Source organism: Bactrocera tryoni, chromosome 1 (assembly GCF_016617805.1).
Source record: "Bactrocera tryoni isolate S06 chromosome 1, CSIRO_BtryS06_freeze2, whole genome shotgun sequence".
Lineage (NCBI taxonomy): Eukaryota > Metazoa > Arthropoda > Insecta > Diptera > Tephritidae > Bactrocera > Bactrocera tryoni.
The window spans coordinates 55,745,373-55,772,830 of record NC_052499.1 but is presented as its reverse complement, the minus strand read 5'-3'; the positions used below and the strand labels follow the sequence as shown (position 1 = coordinate 55,772,830).

Here is a 27,458-nt window from a genome sequence, read left to right as displayed (position 1 = left end):
ATGAGGTGAAAACAACTAAACACTTCCTTCTTGATTGTCTCACGTTTGATAGGTCAAGGCTTAAACACTTGAGAGCGCTTACCTTCAGACATCCCTCCGAACTGGCGGGAATGGAAATTAAGCAAAATTTGTATTGGCTACTAATCGTTTTACTAATTTCTAAGTTTGAACACAGATAATCTTCTTTTCTATGGCTTCGCAAAGGACTACATATAGTAGTCCACATGGGATCTCTCTAGATCAACCATCTATACTAACTTAACCTATATGTCCCGATCTTGCCGATTGCGACAAGTGATCAATATAATATCAAAATGCACCAACGTATTAAATTTCATTGGGATATCTTAAAAACTGACGGACACATTTTTATGATCCCTATAAAACTTCGCTTTAAAAATCGTTTGTTCGAAACCAGTTGTAGAGCCATAGTCTCTTAAGCAAAGTTGTTGAAAATTATCCGTAGAACATTTCCCGCTAATGGGATTTTTTCCTTTTTTTGGCTCCCTGTAAATCGAGCCGCTCTAATATACATATATACATACATACTTACATATCTTCGTTTTAGTAAGTTCAACCGATTCATAGCGGTTGTTTCGGTACGGTTTGTATAGTTATATATATAATATATGTAATAATTTGTATATATATTTTTACTACATACATATTTATTTCCTCATTTCTTCTACATTAACAAAAGTTTGACATTTGTATGTGACATTTATTGTGTCGAAACATTTATCCAACGCAATTTTTGGCATGCGAAGACTTTTATTTCGACTTCGGACATTGTTTATTGGCACATTTATCAATAAATTATATTTCTGTTCGTTTTTTTCTCGTTCTGCCTCTATCTTATCATTTGAAGGTTAATACGCTAGTTTGCTGCTTCGCTGCTTTTTCTGCGCTTCCTTTTTGCATTAATAAATTCTAGTGACTTAACTATGAGTAAGATAGTATATATAAATAGGCAAATATCTATATATAAGTATCACCTGATTTATGTTTATTTTTGTTTACTATTTTCACTTGGCACACAATTTTTTAATTTTTTTCGTTTTCCTCTGAGCGACCCATTAATGTCAGACCTTTAATACATATATCACACTCTGATGTCATCGTTAAGTTACTAAATGTGCTCCTCCTACCATTAAACTAATATTCTTAATTAAATACGACTAACACGACCTTCACATCGCCACTTCATTAATGAATGAGAATTATTCATTGATTATTTTGGGCTTTCAATTTTATTCAGTGGAGCTTTCAAGCGCCTATTAGCGTTTAGGGAAGACTATATTAGCAATGTGGTTATAAATTAGTGTAATTTAATGTTTTAATCATCGGCTGTTTATTACAATTAATGTTTTGAACTTGTGACCTGCTGTTGTAATTTCAAATATCACTTAAGCAATTTATAACAGCGAAAAATTTAGTAATGATGTTGTCTTTAACACAACTAAAGTATTTGCAGAACATTTTTAAGAGATGATACATATTAAAGCACAGTTGAGAAATGCAATTAAAGTGCCGTTACATTTTAACCTTCAAAATTTATTTTATATTAATAGATTACTTAAATAGCCGAGTTGCAAACGAACGCTCAGCATGTGCCACAATCACTCAAGTCTCATAACTTTGACATTTGATAACCAATTAGCACATTGTTCAACCATTACTATCAATAGTCATCGACGTTGTTTAAAATACGGATATGATGCCGACAGTACTTTGAATAGATTAAATTTACGCTCTCTGGGATACATTTGCTTACTTGAATAGTGACTGTTTCTAGTAACAAGCCTGACAAAAGCATTGTTTAACCCATTTTACGTGCCCATTTTCGCTGAAAATTGGTATCTATATAGTCTTCCCTAAACGCCAACCATAAATTGCCTCGAGATGTGATAGCAAGGGGCTATTTCCTGCACCATCAGTACGCTAACATCCTAGACAAGTCATCGCAGAATAAGCAAACAAAATCAGGATTCGAAAAATACTAAAAAAAATACAGCAAATGGTTTATTTTAACTAATAGATGATGACTTATTTATTTTTGTACTAAAATTCGATGTAGAAGAAACAAATTATAAACAAGTAAAGAAGAGCTAAATTCGAGTGTAACCGAGTGCCAAAATAGAATTACCTATTGAATTTAGTTTTCAGCGGCGAAGTAGGTTCCGAAATATGGGTTTCATCTAAATGTGGGCGTGGCGACTCCTATAGTACGACGTTAACATCGGCTCCTATAAAACCGTTTTGTACAATCTCGAGTATAAAATATTATATCTCTGTTGCATTCAGTTATCACATTTTTTTGGTATTTAACGAAACAGTTAAATGGGGAGTGGAAGGAATTATAAACCATCTGCTTGGAATTCGGTTATTATAGCTTGAATAGTTTAGGAGTCATGTGCATTAAACTTATTAGTTGTAAGCTTATCGTTGAACCAAATAATTGTCTTGTGCCTTATTATGTGACTTAAATAAGTTACTTTATATATATATTTTCGAATAATGACGTTTTTTTGGGGTGACAATGGTCCGATTCCGTCCAACTGTAATACCAATCCTCCTTGGGCACAAGGAGCATGTGTACCAAGTTTCATTAAGATATCTCACTTTTTACTCAAGATATTTCTTTCACTGACGGATGGACATACATCATCTTAATCATATATATGTTTATATGTAATTCCAAGTTATATTTAGGTTATGTTACCTTCAGGATTGCATTGAATGTATAATATTTAAAGCCGATGTTTCCAGTCATTTAAATGCAACGTATGTAAATTAAGACTCATTGTAATATAGCTCTAAAGTATTTAGAGATCACGGAATCTGTCTATTATTTCTAGTATATTTTCCTCCGATTTGGTGTGAGACATCGCTTCATATAGTCTTATAAATCCAAATTACTTGTAGTATCAGAAGATCAAAGAAAAGTAGCATTGTTCTTTGATAATTCGTCCTACATAAGATTCTTGTCTTCATGTCTTAGATTAGCACTTAGCATACAAATTTGATGAAACTAGATATAATTCTTTTGACCAATAGTCTTTCTCTCCAGCTTTTACTAACACATTCGTCATTTGGGTAGACCAGCTGTGGGTACTATACTAACATTCAATATCGTTTAGACATGGTTGTCTACAATCTATAGTCATAAAGTAATCATAAGCGCTCCTTACTCCATCAAAGACGGAAAACAGGTGATTTTTGAGACTTTTTGCTTTGATATTATTTTTGAATATTTAAAAAAAAAATATTGTTCTTAAGAAATATTAAGACAATGGGCTATGTTGATTGGTACGTTCCAATATATAACTCCATGGAACCAAATTTTATTTTAATATTTCATTGCACCAAACAAATTGCTAATAGATTTCAGAGTCAAAAGTTTTTCATAAATCTTAATCTTAATTAATTAAAATCTTCCAATGACTAAAAAATGGTTCGTCGGTAGTTGTAGAAATCAAGCCACTTTTTTGCTGACAATTTTCAAAGAACTTTACCTACACCTTATATCGCTGTGGTCAAGACAATACCACAAAAAATATTTCTAAAAGTGTGTAAACGTCACACATGACTGCATTCCACCCGCTTATCTTGGTAACATTTATTTTGAGAATCTCCCCTTTATACCGTTATTTTAGTGCCCATTTTCCGCTTCACCACACTTCCACCCATTTAATTGCTACACACACCTACACACAGTGCAATTATTCAAACCACCTCGGGATGGCCAACCGTTCAGCGCTTATCGTTATGACATTTCCGCCGGTCAGATAGACGTAGCGACAACATAATGACGACTTCGCGTGTCGCGCTCGCTTTCCAATTTTTCTAATTGCCATATGCATTTTAGCGCTTTTTCCCTTAAAGAAGAGGTAAACAAACACGTGTGAGATAGTGCAACGCGTGTTTCTTTTTTTGTTTTGCTTTTTGACATTGGCACATGCAACTCTGGCATAGCGGTGCGGTAGGTACAAAGACATTGCTGCACGCACCTTGGAATTAAATGATTAGAAACATATAGAAACAGCTACATTTTACTTATTTTATATGAATCACACCTACGTTCATATATCTGAGTTTGTAAGCGTGTTACGCTTGTTGACATTTCAACTGTCAGATGTGACGTTTCCATTCAGCAGCGCTGTCACATTACATGCGTCATAACTGTGCAGAAATGCGTGTCGAAATATGCGGTCTATTATTAAAGTATGGAACAGGTTCCGTTATTTAATATACATAAATTTGTTTCAACGAAATGCGGCAGAATATTATATGAAATTAACTCTGTTTTAATACTAGGTATAGAAGTTTACAAAGATAGATATTAACCATTCATGAAATGCCTCTATTGCCGAGTCACTCAGTATGTGACCCAGTGACGGAAATAATTTGCTCAGTTTTGTGCTGATCAAACGTCACGCGTGTCATCATCATTCATCATTGTTGTGCGTACGCTGGCGCACAGCTGTCAACTGTCAGTGGCAAATTTGTGCGATCATTCGTCCAAATATGAGCATTTCTTTAACTATCGCTGATTAAGTGTGCTTGTCCGTTAACCACTGTTACTGCAGGGCTTTGTAGATCTCTTATTTCACTTAGTGTTGATTCACACACAGAGCATGTAGCAGATCATCTGCCCGATCGTGAACATGATCTTGTTTACTGATATGAACGATTTCAGGCCTTGCAGGAAATTATGATTAGAATGACAAGCGTTTAGTTCAGAACTAGAATATGTTCGTAATTTTTGTAACAAAAGGAAGGCGTAAGTTAATTGTACGAAGTCTCTTCGTTCGCGTTTACATTTTGGTTGTTTCCCTGCAAGTTTCTACGAGTCTACTTAAGTACTCGTTTTCATTCTCTGCCTACCCATTTTCCTAATAATTAGTAGCAGTTTGGCTTTAATGTTTTTCTTACAGGGTATTTTTATATATCAGTGATACTTAGTTATATAAATATTATGCATAATTTTTTGTACACTTAAGCATGAATGAAAGTGCGTTGTGTGGACTTTGCAATCTGTCAATCTTCGTTAAACATAACAACATACTATAAGCAGAAATATTTCTATAGCATAGAGAATTAGTTTTATGCGTGCTTAAAGTCAAAGTGTCAAGAATTTTTATTAGCCTGTGGTGGGCTAATACAACTATTAATTTATTTACTTTTACTTTTTTCAGGTCTCTTTATAAAAAAGTTTTAAATATGTGACATCGGATGTCGGCTGTAAAAAGAATGAGGAATTAAACTAGAAAATACTATTTTCATTTATAGAAAGTGAAAACCAAGGAAGCTATAGATAGTAAGCTGTGAGTACCATTTTTCTAATACCTGTATGTTAAGCTCTTACTAAAAAAACTCTCAATCGTTAATCGTAATTTTTATTGACGAATAGCAATTAATAATTGACCAGAGTAAACTTTTGATTCGATTTCTACATACAACTAATGGAGTCCAGACAAATTTTTAGAAATACGTATACATACATATGTAAATAAGGTTATATAGTAACAAACCATCTTCAGAAGGTTTCGAAGGGCATATTTCTCAGAACATCGTTATCGGCTGAGAATGTGTTAAATGGAAATGTTCATAAGCAATGGAGATACCAATTTAGTGTAGCTGCATTCCGTTGCTTAACCCATCTGTCATCTGTATATGCTGCCTGTAAACCCTCCATAAAAGTTTTCCAGGTTCTGATATATTGTCAAATAACTAGTTCGTGTATATTCTAACAAAATTTTAGAGTCATTTACCAAGGATATTATTTAAAAGAGTTCGGATAGGAGGAGGAGTCTTCTTTAGGGAGCTCTCTATTTACTATAGTTTCGGGCTACCGGACCATTGTAGCACCACCGAACGGCTTTACTGGCTTCCAAGTAGTACATGATTAGCTGCAAGCCTTTTCCATATTAGACTTGTATTGGTGCGCGGTTACAAGGGAATCACCTAAACTAAAATCCGATGAGCTGGCTTGAAGGAACCGTTTATTTAAACCGATTGCAAGCAAGTCGGGTGTACGATGTCCGCTTGTATTCTAGCGCTCCTCCAGTGAGCTCGGCAAGCGATGGTCGTAGAACTTGGGAGACTGCGAGAACCTTCAGGCCCAAAGTGAACCGTAAGAGGTCACCCGAACTGCTTACAGTTACTTTTGGGTAATATAAATGCCAAATATGTGTCCAAATGACATCCATCGATTTTGGATCAACCCTCCAACCTAACCTAACCTAAAAATATTTTAATATTTTAGCAGAAAACTTTAATATTTTTACCTAAAATCAATTGTTTATCGCTGTCCAAAATTAATTTCAGACTTTGTAGAATTTATAGTGCTTTAGGCTTTCATACTGAAAAACTAAATAGGCTGCGCAGTTCAGAATAGCAAAGAATAGTAGAATTAGAACTAGACGGATATCCCTATTCCGCATTTTTGAGAATAATTGAACTTCCTTCACTTAATATATCCAATTTGAGGTGCCAAAAATGCAATTCCCATAAATTATTCCAAAACAGGGAGAACAAATATAAAAGTTTCAGCGCATAAATTGACAAAAAGCGCATAACTCATATACAATTTCAACACCGCAGCACCACATGTGTCTATCGGGACATATGCCATTTCCCTTAAATATGCAAATTTATGCGGCTTCCGTAGCGAATTAGTATACTTTCCCAGTTGCAGCTCACACACAATAACTCACAGTACCATAGTTGCATTATATCATAGAACGTAACCATATAATTAAAAGAATATTATTTAAAGGACTTTGTAAATGATACTTCACTAAACCACAAAAGCTTAACACAAGCCAACGTTGGGTTATGACACCAGAGATAATTATATATCGGCTTACAAAGAACAAATTTCGAACAACGCAACAATAACCAGGTGAAAGTTGAAGGAAAATACAAAAACTAAAACAAAGTGAAAGTAAACAAAGGGGATTTCCTTTCGGCCTTTCGGCGCATAGAAAAGAATTATGTGAAATATACGCCCCTCAGGACGCCGGCTACTGTCAATAGGGGCGAATTGGTTGCAGTGCTGATGACTGGAAATCGATGCCTTTTACACATACTACTAGCTGAATGTAGGCAAGGGTAGGTGATTTATATGAGTGCCTTGTAGGGATAATGAAGCGTTATTTTAGAGATTTAATTGAACAGTAGATAAGAAAAATGTTGAGTTAAAATCAAAAACCATTTTAAACAGCTACTATTTAGTAGTATTAGAAAGGATTTGAAAGAAAAAAATCTCATTAAGCCGGAAGAAAACACCTCCAGCTCAAAATCATATATCAAAGTGGTCAGATTATGCAATAATATACTTTTTTAACTCCTTTTCATTTTTACCGTTTATTCCTATTGCAAATAAAGAAGACATTATTACAGATTCACTGGGTTAAAAAATTATCCATTTTGATATTTTAGCAATACTAATGCCTGAGAATTGAACCCTTGCATACTAAAGTAGAATATTTAAATTATATATCGTCACCTGAAATGCAAAATAACGTAACAACATTTTCGGAAATTTACAGTGGCATGAAAGCACCACGAAATAAAATGGAACATGAGTGAAAAAAAATTTTAATATTGCTTAAAACTGATTTATATCTGAGGCGGAACATGAAAATGGTGGACATATGTAATTTTATGTACGTAATTTGAAGTAGTGAATCGTAATCAATAAGACACTCAATTTCGAATTTTTTGATGATACGTTATTTTGCATTTCAGGTGACGATATATGTATATATTTATATACCCGTAGAATATCATATCCATACGTTGCCATAAAATGTATAAAACTACTTCAATTGAATATAGCAATATTAAATTTTTTTTTATAAAAATGAGAAATTTTTCCTACTGGGTCTGCCACAAAATGTACATACTAAGCTATCAGCTAGTTTGAACGTGTTAATAGCGCACTGAATGACTTCAGCTTAACAAAAGGCAAAGCCATAAATAATAGAGAGCCCGATTTAATCACAAAATCCTTTGCAGGCAAAGTGAGAGTTCAAAAGAAAGCGAAAGAGTATAAAGAAAATTAGTATTGGTAAAGAAGCGTTAAGAGTGCTAAATATAAAAAGCCATATGTTCATCCAATTATTATTTAAAAATGAATACAAATTATTTCAAACTTCCCTCCTTGCCTCTCAGCAACTGCCAAACAAAAGGTCTCCTGCAAAATGAACCCTGTGCTTGTGCAAAAAGAAAAATATTAAATAAATAAACACATACAAAAGGGGCGCCTCTATTGTCTAGCTGCCTTATATCTGTTATGATTGCCATAATGAGTTGGGTATTATTTGCTTGCAATTACCAAAGAGATTTTATCGTTATTTGATATTTTTTGCTAACAAAAGTAAAATCAAATTTCCCGCAACCAATCGCTACCACCAGCTGCTCCTATTTCCTATAAATTTAAATGCAATTTCCTCTTCCTGTAATATATTACCACCACATTTCATTATCGGCCGCTGATATCTGTAATATAATAGTTTACTAACTTTGCTAGCGACATAGAATAAGGGTAAAATTTACAGCTATTCAGTTCGTGACGTTAGCAACGTGAATAAATAGTAGATAAAGTGGTATGCAATTTTCGAATAACACCAGCCCAATCATATTTTATAACAACAACAAGCTAAATTTATAAATCCTACACTCATAAGTCATAGAGACCGCTTCTGAATAGCTCAGTTTGTAGCTCATTTCTCTTAAAGTAGAAAATTTATAACGTTCCAGCTCTTTCGACAAGATAGTTTAGACATTTTGCTTTTAAAATGGTATAAAAAAAATTTGAACTCCAGAAACCATTCCGGCGCATATGTCATGATTTCAATTCTACATTCATTTACAGCATATTTGAAATATAAAGCTCACTCTTTAGCATTAAAAAGATAAAATTCTCTTAATAAGTAAAATTATAAATCGCAGCTGATGAATTTTTTGCCTCCTTAGCTGCTGGGTTTTAGATCCCGACGCTTCAGAAATTCTTTTGCCTTTCATCACTGGACTCTTTGCCACGTTGGAGTGGATTACGGATATTGTTGGTGTTATTAATATTACTAAAGTTAATACTATTTTTGGAAAAAATATATTAAATTTTATCCCATAAGTGTTTTTTTCTTGCCATTGCTTACAAGAAACAAACAGTACTATTGTTTGAACATCTATAACAAGTGTAAGGTATCCAAATTCGCTGAACAGTTTATAATAAGTTTGTCACGAAATTTCTAATACACAGAAGAAAACGTAGGAGACCCAAAAGCAAAAAATATATACAAATGATCAGTGTCACAGGCTGCGTCGATATAGCCATGTCTATCTCCCTCTCTAATTGTCCGTCCATCTGTCTATATATTCGTAAACTAGTCCCTTGGTTGTTGATCGTCCCTTTCTCTTTCGATATCGAACCGCTATAGCATATAGCTGCCATATGCGTAGGTTGTCTTTTATATTTCGGGATTAGAGAAAACAAAACAAATTTTAATCAATGAAAACCGCTTTATTGTTTTTAAAAATATTCGCCATTAAGATCTATATACTTTTTCATGCGTTTGAACCAATTCTCGAAGCACCCTTGCCATTTTGATTGAGGTCAAGTCGATGTTTTCAGTGCTCAAAAATTCAATTGATTCTGACGATGTTCGACTGTTGGCAAACAGATGTTTGTGTATCATTCAATATTTATTGCTCTGCCTTGTTCTAGTAGTATGGTTACGATATATGCTTCGTGTTCTAACAACTTTTGTTGGATTCGACTCAACTTAAGACACCCATGCAGTCTACTGATCTTTACTTTCGGATCTTTACTTTCGGATGCATCAATCATTTATCACCTGGCGCGATGTTGTAGGCATGTTTCGAAGGACAGCTAGTGTTTTTTTTTAAACATTTCTCCCCATCAATCAAGATGAGACTTATTTTGCGACTTGAAAAAATTTTGTTACACTAAAATGTATATGCAATATTGAATGTATACCGCTCCCACTAATGCCAACAGTTACCTCTATCTCACGATAGATCTCTGGATAACTTCACAGAACGCTTCAGATCGGACAACTACAGTATATATTTTTCATACAAAATGGCCAATCAAAATCAAGAGAAAATACTTTTTATGATATTTTATGTTTTAGGAAATGCATCTGTGCAAAGTATGTTAGCGTATAGTGCAGCTAAAAGTAATATTTTTTCTGGTTTTCAACATTTTTCAGAGTTGTAAAGAGTTGAATATATTTATTTTATGAATAATATATTTCTTGTAATATAATAATATTTATAATGTTATTTGGACTCATTCTGGATTAGTTCGAACGTTGGAACACAACGTTACCAATACCAGTCCCTCGATAATTCTCTATTAAAATTATAAAAAAATTGGTTAAACTAAGGCCAATTGATCCAATCTACAAATATTTTTGAACTAGTGTTTAATGTATTTATTTCTCAGAGAATTTTCAATTTCTAAACAATCGGTATGTCTTTTGATTTGTTTGATGATATAAGTTCTAATTTAGAATAAATGTCTTATATCGCATAGTCGAAAAAGTCTTTTCGTATTTTGTCGATAGATGACAGTGGATGGAATAATGTCTCTAGCGGAAAAATGGCAAAAAGTCGTCAAACCAAAATGGTACATATGTATTTACATATTTATTTAATGTTGTAAATATAAAAAAGTTGAAGTTTGATTAGAAATACGAAAAGGAACAATTTCAAACTACACCGGGTTAAATACGAATATCTTTTTTGATATAAGGTGTGTTGAATAAAGGTTTATGGAACCACAAAACCAAATTTCCAAATTATCTACTCTACAAGTTTTTTTTGTTCTAAGCCAACAGCTCTATTTGATACTTAAAATCTTAGATGTTAGAAACAAATTTAAAATCCGCCCTTTGCTGTTTGTCGGACGTCCCTGCTGTCGGTTCGAAAATTTATTCGATATTTCCAACAAATATGCCCCTGAATTTATTTAAATAAATCGCTTTTGACAAATAAAAACATTGCACACAATTGCTGAAACAATAACAGTTTCATCTTAAATACCAACAAACATAAAATTTGCACCCTAAATCTCGAAATTCCAAGTATTTATAACAGAGAAATAGTGGGAGTATTCGCAAAATGTCCAGCACACGATTTAGCACTTTGGCAAATGTGCGAGCAAACCATTTAAAAACACAATGCCACATTGCAAAAACCACAATAACAAATAAAGGTATATACATACATATGTATATGTATGTACATGTATATAAATAGCAATAAAATTATTCCGCCAGCGGACAAACGGCTTCCAGCTGCGAAAATGTCTATTCATGCGGGCATATGCCTTAACACCAGCCAACTACTGAAATGAAATTGGGAAAATGGCAAAAGTGGCAAAAACAATACGCGAATGTGGCACATTAGTGCGATAGCAAGATCAAATCGAGTAGACTAAGATATATTGTACTATGTAAGTGTGTACATACACTAACAAAGGCAATCAAATGACACCAGCGGCGGGTCAATCGCATTTGAATCCACAGGAAAAACATAAGAATATATGTATGTACTTACATATGTAGTATATATGTAAATACATATATATATAACGTTATGTGTCAGGTCATACATGCTTTCCAGCAGCGCTAACGGTCTAACGACCATACGCGAAAAACTATAGCAGCCTTCCTGGCGCCAAATCACGGTATGGCAAAATATTTTGGTGTCTGTCGTTGAGGCAACTCAGCACTTTTCAGTTAAGTTGCCAGCTTCCAACATTGTTGGCAGCAGATTTTTATTATTCTTCGTTCTCATGCTGTCTGCCTTATTTGCAACAATTACTAGCGTCTCATCCAAATACTAATCTATTGAAGTGAATGAAAGGCAGGCCAAATTCAGTTTTGTTGAGTGCCAGCGCTTCTTTAGTTTTCAGGTTGTCTTAGGTTGTGCTTTATATACATATATTTTCCTATGTATGTTTATATCCCTTCGATTCATACTCAACAACTTCATTCATTCTCAAATACTTTCGACTTGTCGGCATCTTTTGCTTTTCAAAATCACTTCCATAAAAAGGCTCTTGAACTTGCTGATTACTACACAATTCAAGTGTTTTCACCGTCTGCCGCTGTTGCCCCAATATTTGTTTTGCTATTTCGCAATAGAATGGTATTCGTAAACATACTTCCTATATACATACATACACACAATGATAAATGAGATTCAGGCATATATACAATCTAGATTTATAAGCGGAAAATAAAGCAATGCGTTATGCTCCCACTCCATCACTTGAGTACGCTCGGCTTCGTTGTAATTGCAGAGAGACAACTCTGCTTGTAATGGAAGTGGCTCCACTTCGCTATAAATTATTTTACTTTTGTTAATTTCTAGGAATTTGTTTGTGTGCACATTTCATACTTTTGTTATCTTATCAGCACAAATTTATTTACACAAATTTCGTACAACGTATGAATTATGTAACTATTCCGATGCGATTCTTCCCGCGAACTTATCTGCAGATATGAATTTCGTGCGCTAAAGATAAAATTTTTTTGGAATGTGGCAAAGATATTTTCTGCTAAACAAAATCACACCAAATTTATTGTAGGCTTTTAAATTCACTGGTACCTAAAATGGTCCATAGCATATATTAATTCGTTCCAACCCAGTTACAGCCACTTCATTAAATTACAAGATCGTTTGAGTAATCTTCTTGAGGTCCATAGCGTTTGAACCTTATTTTATCTCTTTTTATTTGTCACCGTGTTTTTTATTAGTTATTTGTTAATTTTAGAAGAGTACAGAAAAAAATTAAAAACTAAAGAAAGTAAAAAATTTCAAAAATTCTGAGCTGACGAAGTGGGGGGTCTTTAAAAATTTCCACGTGACCATACCCATGATTTCAACCCTCCTAGTTATTTGAAAGCAGAAAAAAAAGATTATTAATCTAGAATAATGTCGCAATGGCCGGAACTACGGAAAAGTGGAAAAAAATTTTTTCACAAAATGGCGACTGCCTGAAAAAAAAGTTTTTTTGGATCACTTTTTCTGACTAATTCGAATTTTTTTAAAATAATAAAAATAAAAATTTGGGGATGAGGCTATTTCTAACCATAGACAAGCCTATAAAGAAGACTCTATAAAAATTTCAAGTAAATCAGTCCAGTAGAACCTGAGAAATCGTGGGTATCGTTCCGAAACAGTCAGTTTTGAGAAAACCGCGTTTAAAGTTTCACCTAATGTCTTTTGTTCGATTAGTTCCGGCCGAACCAGTTTGGATGCCGGGTCAGAAAAATGCCTATATCTCCGAAAATAATTTGAATTTTGAAAAATCCTCTTCTACACATATTCTTGAATAGTTAAACTTTGAAAATATAAAAAAAAATTTCGATTTTTTTTAATTTCTAGACCAGAATACCCCCTTAACAGGTCAATTGAAAAGTACCCGACCTGACACCTAGATGGCGCAACAAGATTAAAATCCACATATTTTTCGTTAGTCCCAATCTTCAAACGACGCATGTATAAATTTGGCATGTTGACCTCTTATAGAGCGACTCAACTCATTTTAATAAATCTTTAGGGTATGAAGTGTGTCAAGGTAACAAAAGACCTGAATCTTTTGCAAAAACGACGTCGCAAAAAATATGTTGGACAACATAGACGAGAACCTTACATTCATCAAGGGCATCATTCATGAGAACGAGACGTGAGTTTAAGAATATGATGTCAGAACTAACCAACAATCTAACGAATGGCGCTCCAAAAATAAGCTAAAAATATAAACAAGAATCGCTTAAGTCACCGAAGGCCATTGCCTATAACGGTTTATAAGTGCATGGAAAATTAAATTAAACGTTGCCATATTTGTATTGGCTCAGCAGCCTTTTATGAAGTCGATTATAACATTTTTTTTAAATATCTGAAAATAAATTGTCAGTCCGGGTCAAATTTGATCATGCGATGTATTCACATACATTCTTATACTAAAGTTTGCTGTATTATTTTGTTATTGTTTTTACATATGAATGGGTTGGCAAAAGGTCGAAAGCTTTAGATCAAATATTGCTCTGATTTTTAAGGACCCAGGGCCTAGATCGCAATGAAAATTTAAAATAGACCTGGGTTTATTAATTCAGATCATTTTGGTGTAATACCAAATATCTATAATTAATTTCTTCCAAATATATATGAAGTGGTGAAACGAACAAGGAACTTGCATAAATCAATGGATTTTAAGTAAATACCTTTATTGTTGCTTCATAGGTTAATTAAGAAAATATATATATTAGAGATATAAGAATCATATGTTAATTAAGAAAATATATATTTTAGGGATATTAAGAGCCATAGACATCTAATCTCATTTGAAACCCCTTAAAAACCAGTACTTTAAGTTATGAAGCATATTACTATTTCTTCATTACCATATAATTAAAAAATCGTTTATCACTTGGAATTAACTCTTTAAAACTTTCAACCACACTTCTTCAAAATAATTGTTTTGCACTCCCCACGAACTCTCTCTTCGTTTTCAATGAAATTTATCAAACAGCTGTTTCTTCCGTTGGCAAAACGATTCAAAGTTAACTTTCGGCGTTACAGTTAAATGCATGCTTGAGGGCGAAATGCTAGTAAGAGCACTTGTTCGACCATTAATTTCACACTCCTACAAGACAATTCCGCGAAACGAGGTTAAATGCGCTGAGCACAAGCTGCAGTGGGGCACCGCTAAACAAGCGTGCATATGCTCTGACCACCGAAGGGGGCGTAATTAGGCATGCATGAAAAATCGCACCTCGCATTCGCCACGCAATATTACACAAAAAATGTACAAGAAGAAGCAGAGAGCGAACAACAACAGCAAGAGCTGAAAAACAGTAGCAAATAAATGGGTCGAAATAATAAATTAAGTTAACAGTGCATTTGCCTAGCAGCCGCTTAAAGACCGAGGCAAAAACAATGAATGAAAGACAAGTGCAGCGAGACAGCTGAAAGAACGGGGAAAGATATGGTGTCACAAAAAAAATACAAAAAACTAATAAAAACAAAAACAAAAAAGCGAATTAAATGAATTGTTGGAAATGCAACGCTGTCACCACTAACAGCAACAAGCAGCAGTGGCTCCAACATGGGTGTTAAGCGAAGAAGAGTGAGGGCAACATTCATACTTAGATACATATGTATGTATATGTATATGAATATGGACATTTAATGCTCACCAGTCGCTTGCAAGTGTCAGCGTTGCAGTCATTCACAGGTTATTTGTTTACACTCTTTTTTATATATTTTTTTTATATAAAAACAAACAAATCGAATTCGCAGCAGAACAAATGTGGCAAGAGAAAAGATAAATATGAATTATAAACAGGCGAAAAACGCAAGTGTGGAGAAGTAATTGAAAGCGAAACGAAGTGCAATGGCATGGCAACTAAAAACGTAACAAAAATACAAGCAGTGGCCGTCATGAGCAACACCCACCAGTCAGAACAGACTCACGTTGCCGACGAGTTATGTAGGTAGCTTATAAAAATATATGAAAATCATATTTCAATTATTTTGTATGAAAAGAAGAAAAACCTTTTCTCTAAAAATGAGAAAATGAAATTATTAGAAATATTAAAAATTTTTTAATCATTTTTAAATTGATGGAAACGATAATAAAAATGACAACTCTCCTGAATCCTTGATTTCATATTAATATTGCTTAATTGTTTTTCAAACAGGTGGCAACCTTCTAAAAATATTTTTTTAGTAAGTTGTCATAAATCAGTTTAGAATTCATTTTAAGTTGTTTTCTGTTTATAAAATTTTTTTTGGAATTTTTTATAAGGTGGCAACGTTTCACAAAAATTTGACATACACATTTTTTACTAAAGCTGCTTAGTTTGGTGCCCATAATGTAATATATTATTTATTTTATGAATTTCTAAAAAAAAATCAAAAAGTTCTCAAATTTATTTAAACTGCATCTCAAAAATGATTCTAACTCAACTGCAATACAAGGGAAAATGTTGAAAGATTATAAACATTGTAGAAACCTATTTTTAATTGGACAAGTAAATGTTTACAGCTAATAATGTTAATTTATTTACTAAATAGGTGGCAACTTGCTATATTTTAAGGCTTCAAATTGCTATTTTAAAAGTATATTTCATTTTTTCAAAACAGGTGGCAACTTTGTAACATTTTTTCGATTTAAAAAAAGTTTTAAGTTTAAGTTAAAAAAAAAGTTAAAAAAAAGTAAAAAAAAATGGTTTAAAAAAAGTATTAAAATCGCTTAAATTCTCACTCAAATGGCGCTCTGCTTAACGCGAATGTGACGAAAATTCGTTGCGTTACACAATTGCGTTGCAACGTTAATTTTCACGCCCATACCTAAAGCAGATTCAACTGAAAATTAATTTTCAACAACTCATTCCTAGAACAAGCCAGCATTTATGCATCGCACATGTTGCTGCAACATCACTCAAGCAACATGTTGCTTGCGCAAGCAGCCGGCAGCTGCAATGCGGCAAAATTTGCAAAATAATTGTTGCTGTATTTTGCACTTTGATTTGGCAATTTCTGCAACAGTTGTTGTTGCTGTGGTTGTTGTTGTGTGGTCAGCGGCAAACATGCGTACTGCTGCAAAATGCCGCAGATTTCCTGCCTGTAGCCGGGGGTCAGCTGCTGTTGCTGCGTTGCACAAATCATCTGCACTGTGTCCTTGCCGGTACCAAGGTTGTTGTTGCGCTTGTCGGCGCAGAAAGCTGTGCGCGTTTAAGTGCCTATAAATATATCATGACTATGAAGTAAATGTACGTATGTACATACATATACTATATATATATATATACATACATACAAAGGTATGAGTTTGTTTGCTGCAGCTTATGACTTTGTTGCTATTCGACGAAGCTTTGAGGCGAAGGACTTTTCGCGCACAAACACAACGTTGCATGTATATGTGTCTGTATTCCCCAAACAATCGATAATTTGTACGAAAAGTTTAAAGCGGAAACGAGACTGGAGTCAAAAGTAGCGGCGTTAGTTCACATGAACCACACATACCAGCAGGTGCGTATGCACGTATGTGTATGTGTGAATAGTATATTTTTCTAGGTTGTGGTGGCTACTCACAGCAGTTTATATGTTAAATTTAGAAATATGTATAATAATAAAAGCGGCATGCACTTACCTTCAAGGTCAACGCTGTGTGGATGTGCTCAATTTTTGTGGGCCTAACATACATATGTATGTGTGCATGTATGTATGTATGATTTTGTGCAGCACTTGCGCTCTACAGTCGGCTGCTAAGCAATTGTTGTCTATCGCTGCAGCTGTGCTAATAGCAATTGTTCAATTTTAACTTTCAATTCAATTTTTCTTTGTTTTTTCATTTTTTTCTTCACACAAATGCACTTAGTAACACACTAACATACACTTTTATGTGTATAAATTGTTTGTGGAAAATATTGTACACATGTATTTCGAAATTGCAACACGTAACACATGAATTATTGTGCACGAAATTATTAATATTTCATTTGTTTGATGGATATGCATTTACAAATTCATTTTTTTATTATTTTGGACGCACTTAAAAATTTTTCAAAATTTTTTTTATGGAATATGGCAGCGAATTTTGAAAATTTGCATCATAAAACTCTTCGCGTAGCTTGTGGGTGGCAATAAATTATAAGTACCGTATAAAAGTGTTGCGAAAGTAAACAACTTGATAAATCAAAAATTTAGAAAGACGCTTTGAAAACATTTTGTTTATGCTAAAAAAATGCACTGCAAAATAAATGTTCATGAATAAAAAATTGTATTTAGCAGTCACTGTAAATCAGTTGCATATTTTGCTTTTGTTCTTTTAGTTAAGAATAAGCGATTATCTAGTATTCACTTTATAAAAAACGATATTGTGACAAAAAAGTACCCGGAAATAGTAAATAAATCTTTTGGGATGGCCTTCAGCTCCTTCAGCGAGTTTTTTTAACTATTCGACTGAAAACGGCTTCCACAAGGCGACAATTTCCATTTGTGGAAGAAGAAAAAAAAATCGCACGAATTATTTGAACTTTTGGTTTTTCAAATCATAGAATTGAGGTGCATTAAGAAACTAAGTTCCTTGTTCATAATTGTACTAAAGTCTATATATGGTGTAATATGGTATATTCCCTCACGAGGGTTGTGCACAGGGTTTGGGACCCACCAAGTAAAAAAAAACACCCCCAATGAAAAGAACAAAACAGCCTCTCGCGCTTTTTTAATCTTGGCTATAACCGCGTAAGCAGTGTCTTCGCCAATGAAGAAGAAGAAGATGTGCATGGTATATCTGGATTTGATTTTTGTCGGTTCTATGATTTAAACACCTAAGTGTTTAGATGGATAGACGTGGTTATATTATTTTTTGAAACATTTTAATGAGTGTAGTAGAGCTACAATGTTCCCTCTTCAGCAGTGAAGAAAAGTCTTATTAAACTTAAATTCAATACATCTATCCATTTTTAAATGAATATTACCATATTTGTTTGAAAAATTATTAACAAAATTTTGGGAGACTTATTGCTCCAAAAATGTCAAGATATGTATGTACATATATATATATGTATATTAAAGAACAATCTTAGAAATGTTCTGACAGTTGTACTAATATTAGTAATATAAAGAACATAACACTTTTAGAAAATTTTAGGCAAATATTAGATATATAGTATTTTCTAAGTAAAAGATTACCCATATCCAAAACTTTTTGGATTCATATGAAATCATTTTTTATATTTAAAACTAGAAAAAAAGTTTACTTCGTTTGCACCAAAGGTATAATAAATACCCTTTACTGGTGTATTTTTTTATAGCAAAAAAAAGATGTTAAAATAACTTTATCTTGATTTTGATCTGTTAGCTTGCATGGCAGCTATAGCTTATAATAATCCGATCTGAACAATTTTTTTTTGGAGTTAATTAGATAGATCATTTTAGATAATAAGCTATGCGAAATTTTTGAAGACATCACGTCAACCAAAAAAATTATCCATATAAGGACTAGAGTTTGATCGATCAGATTTCTTCGGAGATTGCACTGTTGTCAAATTTTGAAAAGATATGCCGTCAACAACGATTTTCCACACAAAGACATTATTTTCCGAGTTCACTTTCTATAGCAGTTACATACTACAGTTTTATAAATGTATTTGCTATAGTGGTCTTATATCAGCAGCTTTGTGACAAGAAAAATACTTGAACAAAATTTTAGACCAATGCCTCAAAAACTGTAGAAGAGATTTTCGCGAGATTTCGACAGCCGTGCGGACAGACAGATGAACCTTATTCTGAGTTCCAAATTTTTCAATTAGTTATTAATTTAGTTTTTCATTAACAATCTTAGTTCTAAAAAATTTTCGAGCGCACGTTTTATAGCATAAAATTGGTTATAAACTCCTGATACCATTTTTTGTAATAGATATAAAATCTATCTATAGGTAATTAAAGAAAATATTTTAAAATAATGATTATTTTTCCATAATTTTTTGTTTTAACTTTTTTACTACTTTTGCATTTTTCCAACATTTTCAAGAGCAAAACAAATAAATATTTTAATATAATTATTATTTTTAACTATTTTATTAATAGTTTATTACTATATTCTTTACCTAATTTTAATTTTTTCTTCCATTTCTTTAAGATCACTATTTACTTTAATTTCGAACATCAATCAAAAGCCTAACTTTTAACCTCCATTCAAATAATTCATAAATAACGTTGCTGGCACTTCAATAGTTCCAATGTTATATATTATATTTAATTTTATATATATTGTGGCATATGCACCATATACATAAATATGTACATATATAAATATATAATTTCATACTGCCTACAACCGCATACTGTTCAAGTATTTTCCAACGACTCTTAGCCGGTTTATAAAACACTAAAAGTTAAATATTAGACCCAATTCAAGTGGCGCACTTGTGCGGTCCACTCCAAACGCATTCACGTGCACCCACGTACGTCTGTTAGACTGCCACAATAAGCAACAACAATAACGGCAAAAATTGTTAAAACAAAACACAAATGCCAATAGACTTAGGCTTGTATTTGGAGGTATGCAGATAAGAACGGGCGCGAGCACAACTCAAAGTTCCAGCGCAATAAGCGTTCTGCTTTACATACGAACATTAACAACAACGCGCTGCATACTAACAATACCGCACTTACACTTGACTGCCTTTTGGGGCGCGCCCAACACCCAACGCACGCCAGTGTCACCACAAAAAATAAATAAAAACTAGCAACAACAACACACACAGCAATAAAAACAACAATAACGAACGTCAATTGCATTGACGCTGAAAATTTCGCTTTCTATGCATTCGATTCTTGTGCGTAAGCGACCTTTCTTGCTGGTTTCGCAATCAAATGGCAGAAGAAGAAGAGTAATATTTTTTTCAATGTAAACACAGAAATTTGCCTTCAATTTCCTCACACTTTTTATGCTTTTAACAATTAGTACGAATATTTTTGAATAACATTTTTGATGATTTCCACACACCTCACTATTTATAGGGGAAAATTTTGAACGCGCGTCAATTTATAATTTTTGTGTGCTACTACAAACACTAAGTGGAGCGAAATACGTTAGCGCCGCCGCTGACATACAACCGAAATGCTGTAGATACTTTTGCAGACTGAATGAAATTCAAATCGGAATTGTGCTCGACGCTGTCGCCGGCACACGTCGGCTGTGCTGCAGAATACCGAATACGAGCCCATTCGTGGCGACGCACTGCAGCCACAACCACCAGCGCTGCGCTGCTTAGCGCCCCACTGTTGGAGTTCTCTCCATGAGCGCCGCTGTTAACGTTGGCGCTTGGTCGAGTTGCCCGTAGACAGCGCGCGTTTAGCGAACAGCTGTTCACCGCCCGCTTTTGCAGTGGCACGATGACGTATGCGTGCGCACAGGCACACACACATATCTGCACAGCGGGTTGGGGTTATTTCAGCGCAGGCAGCGCGGCTTTCTGCTAACCACCCAACTATTTCTTGGTTGTTTGCTGGTGTTGAGGGCTTCCTCATTTAATGACATCATCACTGGTGTTGAACATATGAGCATGTTGATGACCGCTTAACAGAGCGCGAGTACCTATGCACACTTCCGAGTCTGTTAGCCATCCAACAGAACTGATGATGAGGCGCTCTGTTATGCAGTGATCTGTTATCTTATCACTGCATAACAGAGCGCCTTGTTAGATGCTTATGTTATTGTTTTTTTTAACATTTTAATCAGCATTATCTCTCCAAATGAGCTGTTATAGACAGATAACAAATACAATAATATTAATTTAAAGTTTTTGTATTTTCATACATATTATATAGGGTATCCTACTTTTTTAAAGAGAGAAAACAGAATCTTCAAATTGAATGGGGAATGTTTATTATCATCAAGAAAATTCTTTAATATTTATTTTTTCAAGATTAAACACAACCATTTTGAGCCAGAAATTCGTCTCATTGCTGAACAAATTTTATTCGAAACGTCAGATCTTCTTGAAACTTTTCAAGAGCCCATAGAGCGCAGAGATGTCGCTTGGAAAGGTCGAGCGGCTCCAATTCTTGCCCAAGCTGTAGTTTCGTCGCATTCAGTTTAAGTTAATTCCAATTATATTTAAACAGCTCGATCGCCGCATTGTTGTTCTTCTGACGGTTTCCGTATATGATTTTACAGAGAAATAAGGAAAGTTTGAAATTCTTATAAAATGTTTGTTTCACAAAAAAAATTCATTGTACTAAACATATACTTATATTTGTATTTACTATAAAATATAAAAGCAAATAACTTTGCGAAATTACTTCGCCTTATCAAAAACTTTTCAGAATGACAATAATCCAGCAGCACTACAGGAAATGCTTCAATTTTTCGGACTCATCAGCATAATGTGCAGTCAAAGTGGCACCAGTTGATGCTAAGATTATCATCACAAAGTTGAGGCAACAATAAATCCCCCCTAAGTACGAACGAGACAAGCATTTTATCGTGTTTACCGAAATATTTTAATGTACCCGCAATAAATGGCACGCGTCTTAAGTTCCTTAGTTTCCCGCATTAACTCAATCGATATTAAGCACTAGTGTAACTAAGCGCCTTTGGCAAGCTCTAGCGCAATTCCAGTGGGAGCTTTTATGTGGAGTTACAGGCAGCTAAGTAGAGCAAACAAATAAAAAGTTGACAGGATACGTGAAATGACGCTTTATATGGCAATAACAAAGTACATAAACATACAGGAAAATAGTTGAAGTTCGTCTATAAGCGTAAAACCCACGTATATACCATATGTTTGTAAGTATAGCAAATATTTACATTGACTTCAGTTTTCATGGCGACAATGTCAGCGTCGCCAAAAGCGCCGCCTCATTCGGCGCGACGAAACACACTCGAATTTTCCGCCCAACTCCACGAACCGACCAAATGCAGGAGTGAATGAATTTTGTGTTTTGACTGAGAACGCGACGCCGAAAATAGGTCAGCCAAAATTTATGATACGCTTGGCACATGGCACTTGGCTGATAAGCGGCCGTTGAACAGTTTTTCATTGAAACAAATATTTTCTCTGACGCTTTGTTGTTATTTCTATTTCCATATGGATGTCATCCTTTTCCAGCGCTCGCATGTCTGCACCCATTCGAAATTCGCCACAAATTCGCATTAATCAACTCACCCTTCGTTTTATGAATTTCGGTGAATATTTCAAGTTTCTATTTGTATTAATTAACTCAACTTACTTTTGCTTAGTTCCACATCCTTTAGCAATGGTATTTATGTAGGTCGTTTCTGGGTCAAGCCATAAATTCAGCTCCTATTTGGTTGTGGTTGCTGTCACTTTTACCACTTTTTGTTGGTGCTTCTGCTGGCATTTCGACTTTTCATTTGCATTTTGCACGCCACCCGCGCCCTTATGCGACTTAACTGTTTTTGTTGCCCCATTAGGCAATTTCGCTAATCCTTTTCTGTTCCACTTTAGTTGGCGTTACTCAGTTGTATCTTTATAAGTGTGTCTTCCGCTTAGACACTTGTTTAACCGTTGGTCGGCTGATTTCGCCCGTGAGAGTGAATTCTGGCGGTACGTACATAACGGTAAAAGGCTTCATGGCACAGTTAACTTACATAATTAATACTTAAGTGGCTAAATTTTAAATTATTTGTGATTGGGCATAACAGACAGGTATTAATGAAGAGCACTTTGATGAAAATTTTGATTTTACAATATTCACGGGTGATCCAAGTAGAGCTACTCTTTTCAAGAGCCTTTTTTTGACAGATCACGCGTGAGTCGTGTCAAGCTGTCATGTTATTTTTGTTCAGTATTGTTTGGCATTTCATCGTGGAAAGACTTACGAAGGCCGTGGAAAGTCGATTCGGCGCCATTTGTAGCAACTTGGACTGGCGTATGGAACGACCTTAAGTTGAAAGCATACAAAATATAGCTTGTGCAAAAACTGAAGCCGCTCGACCTTCCCAAGTGACACCGCTTCGCTCTACTGGCTCTTGAAAAGTTCCAAGAAGATGCGACGTTTTCGAGTTAAATTTTGTTCAGCGATGAGGCCTATTTCTGGCTCAATGGATATGTAAGCAAGCGAAATTACCACATTTGGGAGCAGCCTGAAGAGATTCAAGAACTGCCATTTCATCCAGAAAAAATAATGGTTTGGAAGATAGGCTCATCGGTCCATATTTCTTAAATAATGATGCCGCTGACAACGTAACAGTTAATGGCGACCGTTATCGCGCCATGACAACCAACTATTTTATACCCCGAAATTGAAGCTAGTAATCTCGGCATCAATCAATGGGTTTATTGAAAGAACGCTTCGGTGCGCAGATAGACATTTTTCTGTGGGAATATGAAAAGTTAAAGTCTGTGCTGACAATCCTGCTTTGATTCAGACCTTGAAGCAAAACATCTCGCGTGTCACTCACCAATTACCTGTCGAAATACTCAATCGAGTAATCGAGACGTAGAGAATGTTCTTTCGAGATAATAAACATTCCGCATTAAATTTGAAGTGTCTGTGTCTTTTTTAAGTAGGGAACTCTTCTTTATTGTTCAGCAAATAAAAAAATTGAGATTGAAGTTTTAATTAAGTTAACGGAAGTAATTTTTTAAACTGATTTAAATATTTCTTGAAGAAATTTCTAAAGAGCTGCAAAGATCCAATGAATTTAAAGTAAAGGCATTTCTTCTTCTCAATACAGTCCAAATGAATACTGAATAACTGATGGCCGATAAATGACTTAACACTCAAATCTATCTTGGCCTCAGATCAACAGTTTTTAGTATAAATTTCGAAAAGAATTTTAAAATATATTGTACATAACATAAATGTTCAAATCATAACAGAGTAGACCGATAGAGAGAGCAAACGACGCCATATATTTTCCGCTCTTGTGACATTTTTCTTCAGCAAGGTTTGCCATTTCATCATGGAAAGATATACGATGCAACAACGAGTCGAAATTATTAAAATTTGCTATTTTCAGATCAACAATAAAGCGTCTAGTGGAAAAGTTTGAATCCACAAGCACAGTACAAAATATTCCCTTGCCAGTGCGACAAAGAAGTGCCCGTAGTGTCGAGAATATTGCTGCCGCTAGCGCATCAATTGAGGAAGACCCAAATCAGTGTTCCACATGTCGTTCTCAAGCATTAGGCATCTTTGTGACGTCGTTGTGGCGAGTTTTGCGAAAAGATCTTGGTCTACATCCTTACAAGATCAAATTGACGCAAGAACTGAAGCCACAGGCAGTAATCCACACGGCTTATGGGCCGGTACTTCTTCCATGATGATCAAGATCGACACGTTAACCCATGATAACCGAATATTTTTGGCCCGAATTGGATACTATGGACTTGGACAGGATGTGGTTCCAACAGCGCGGCGCCACAAGCCGCACAGCGAATGTCATAAACGATGTATTCAAAAACAAATTTGGTGAACGTATTATCTCACGAAATGGCCCAGTCAATTGGCCGCATTGGATGTGCAATTTGACGCCGTTAGACTATTTCCAGTGGAGCTACGTCAAGTCTATCGTCTATGCCTACAAACCAGCGACGATTGATGAAATCCGTACGAATATCGAAAGAGAAATTGCAGCAGTGTCGGCCGATTTATGCTTGAAAACCGTCGGAAATTCGGTTCAGCGTCTGGACTTCTGCAAGCGTGTCCCTGGTGGCTATGCAAACAAAATCTAATTCCATACATAATGACATCGAATGTGATTTCACAGGAATAAAGAATTTCATTGATATCACAAACGTTTTTGTTTTATTGAAAAAAAATGCTCTCATTGTAAAACCGGTTATTTCTTATTCTAAAGTCCTTTGAAAAATCATATGCAATGAAATGAAGAAATAGAAATGATAGCATGAAACTTTTCGTGTGGGAGTTTTCTTGCACGATTTCTAAAAAATTAAAATTATGAAACCGAAATATGAATCACTTATATTTGCATGACTAAGAATTTGTAAATTTGATTCAGTGAAAGCCGCTTAAATCTGACATAAGCAAATGGCATGTGACTTTGATAGTTAGGTTGTTCGACAGATCAATCACAGAATTATGAGATCTTTTTGAAATATTTAATATAAGTATTTCTGGAAAATAATACTTATTTCTGAACACTATTATCCTTGGAAAGTCATTATATCTCCGTCTTACCGCCATGAAAAAAGTTTTACTAAAATCCATATTCGATGCAGAAAAAATTGTTGGAACTAACTTATTTTCAGTAAACATCAAAACTTCCATCATATACAAGTATATATATTTCTAAAACGTTTGGTTTTCAAGCCTTACTGTAACTTCCCAAATTATTGGGCATACAGTCATCGTGACATAAAAATAATGAAACAATACAGGCAATAAGCTGACATTCAAATGAGCTGTTTAATACAATTTTGTAACTGACAACATTACCGTATGACGAACAGCGCGCTTTGGAGAAAAATATCAGCGAAGAATAAATCAAAAAAATGTACAGGAAACAGTTGACAATGTTGAATAAATAATAATCGTGGTGAGATGACTAAACGCCGTAAAATCACCGTAAAAAATAAATGTTAGAAAATGTTCAAATTCAATTCCACGAAGCCATTAGCCATATTAAACTGTAAATATTTCTAATTTATCCACCGCAAGCACACATTGTGACGGCATATTTTGACAAAGAACCGCAATGATGATGCCATCATCGCAAAAACGCAACGTTCATTGCGTTGTCTTCGATCAATATTTGCATAAGACAAGAGTCACTCTCGGATTTCGAGTGCAACTTCAATTGTAAACAAGTAAGGCAGGGTTGAGCTCGGGTGGCCTGAGACATGCGAGAAAATATGAATACTACTTATGGCAGATGGATTCTCCGAAGTCAGTACCCCCGGATTACTCCTTATAGAGTGCAAACATTAAGCATTTTAGTTACAAATTTATAATTAGTCTTTAGTGTATAATTGAAGTTTAATTGTATAAGAAGTTAGTAGTGTAATCCAGAGTGCATTTGGATAGAGAAGTCAATAAAAGCTTGGAAACAATTTACAACATGCAGCCAGGAACTTCTCCACCTGATTTCTCTAACGGAGTGTAGGTCTTCCAGTCCTCTGTTTCCACCCGCGAGTACTCTCAGAGCTGGATTGTTTTCATCAATTGGAATGACATGGTCGAGCCAGCGTAGGCGCTGTCTCTTAATTATCTGAACTACCTCAAAGCCATCGTATACCTCATACAGCTCGTCGTCCCATGGACTGCGGTATTCGTGATTGATAATGCATAAAGGGCCTTAAACCATATCCATTTGCTTCGCTTTTTTGTTCAGCGTGAGAAAGCAGAACCAACAAGGCGGTTGTTATGGCCAATGATATCGATGTCATCGGCGTACGCCAGCAGTTGCGCAGTCTTACAGAAGATTGCACATTCTTTTTTCAGCTCTGCGGCTCGAATTATTTTCTCCAGCAGTCGATTGAAGAAATCGCACGATAGGCAGACGCCTTGTTTGGTATCGAACAGCTGGGAGAGGTCCTTCCCGATCCTGATGGAGCTTTTGGATTTGAGAGAATACAAAATTAAGCCATAGTCATAGAAGGTAGAATTAGTCTCTTCAAATGACTCGATCGAATAAAAGGAAACAGTTTACTGAATTTAAAGATTTCATTAGTCATCGGTCTTCGAACTCACTTATACCAAGAGAGAGAGGTCTGCTTCGTACTGAAAATTGCAGCAAAAATGTTTGATCCAAACCATAAGAGATGTTCTGAGCCTCAACTAACTCTCTATTGCAAATTCGTCGATTTTCCAGCAAACATTTCTTACCTTTAATGATATTATGATATTTGTCGGTTTCTAGATCCTTGCTGAAAGCTTTATACTAATCAAATATTACTCTTCTTCAT

At 34.7% G+C, this 27,458-nt stretch overlaps 1 protein-coding gene across 4 annotated transcripts in view; it reads right to left on the bottom strand.

Moving 5' to 3' along the window:
• LOC120767001 (aminopeptidase N) overlaps positions 1-27,458 on the bottom strand; it is a 173,527-nt gene that overhangs the window by 137,342 nt on the left and 8,727 nt on the right. For 3 of the 4 annotated variants that reach the window (XM_040092822.1, XM_040092841.1, XM_040092850.1), the window contains exon 1: positions 20,567-20,681. The exons of the other annotated variant lie outside the window; for it this stretch is intronic. The gene's annotated coding sequence lies outside the window, so the exon portion shown is untranslated. Of the gene's footprint in view, positions 1-20,566; positions 20,682-27,458 lie in introns of those variants that run through there. 4 annotated transcript variants of the gene reach the window in all.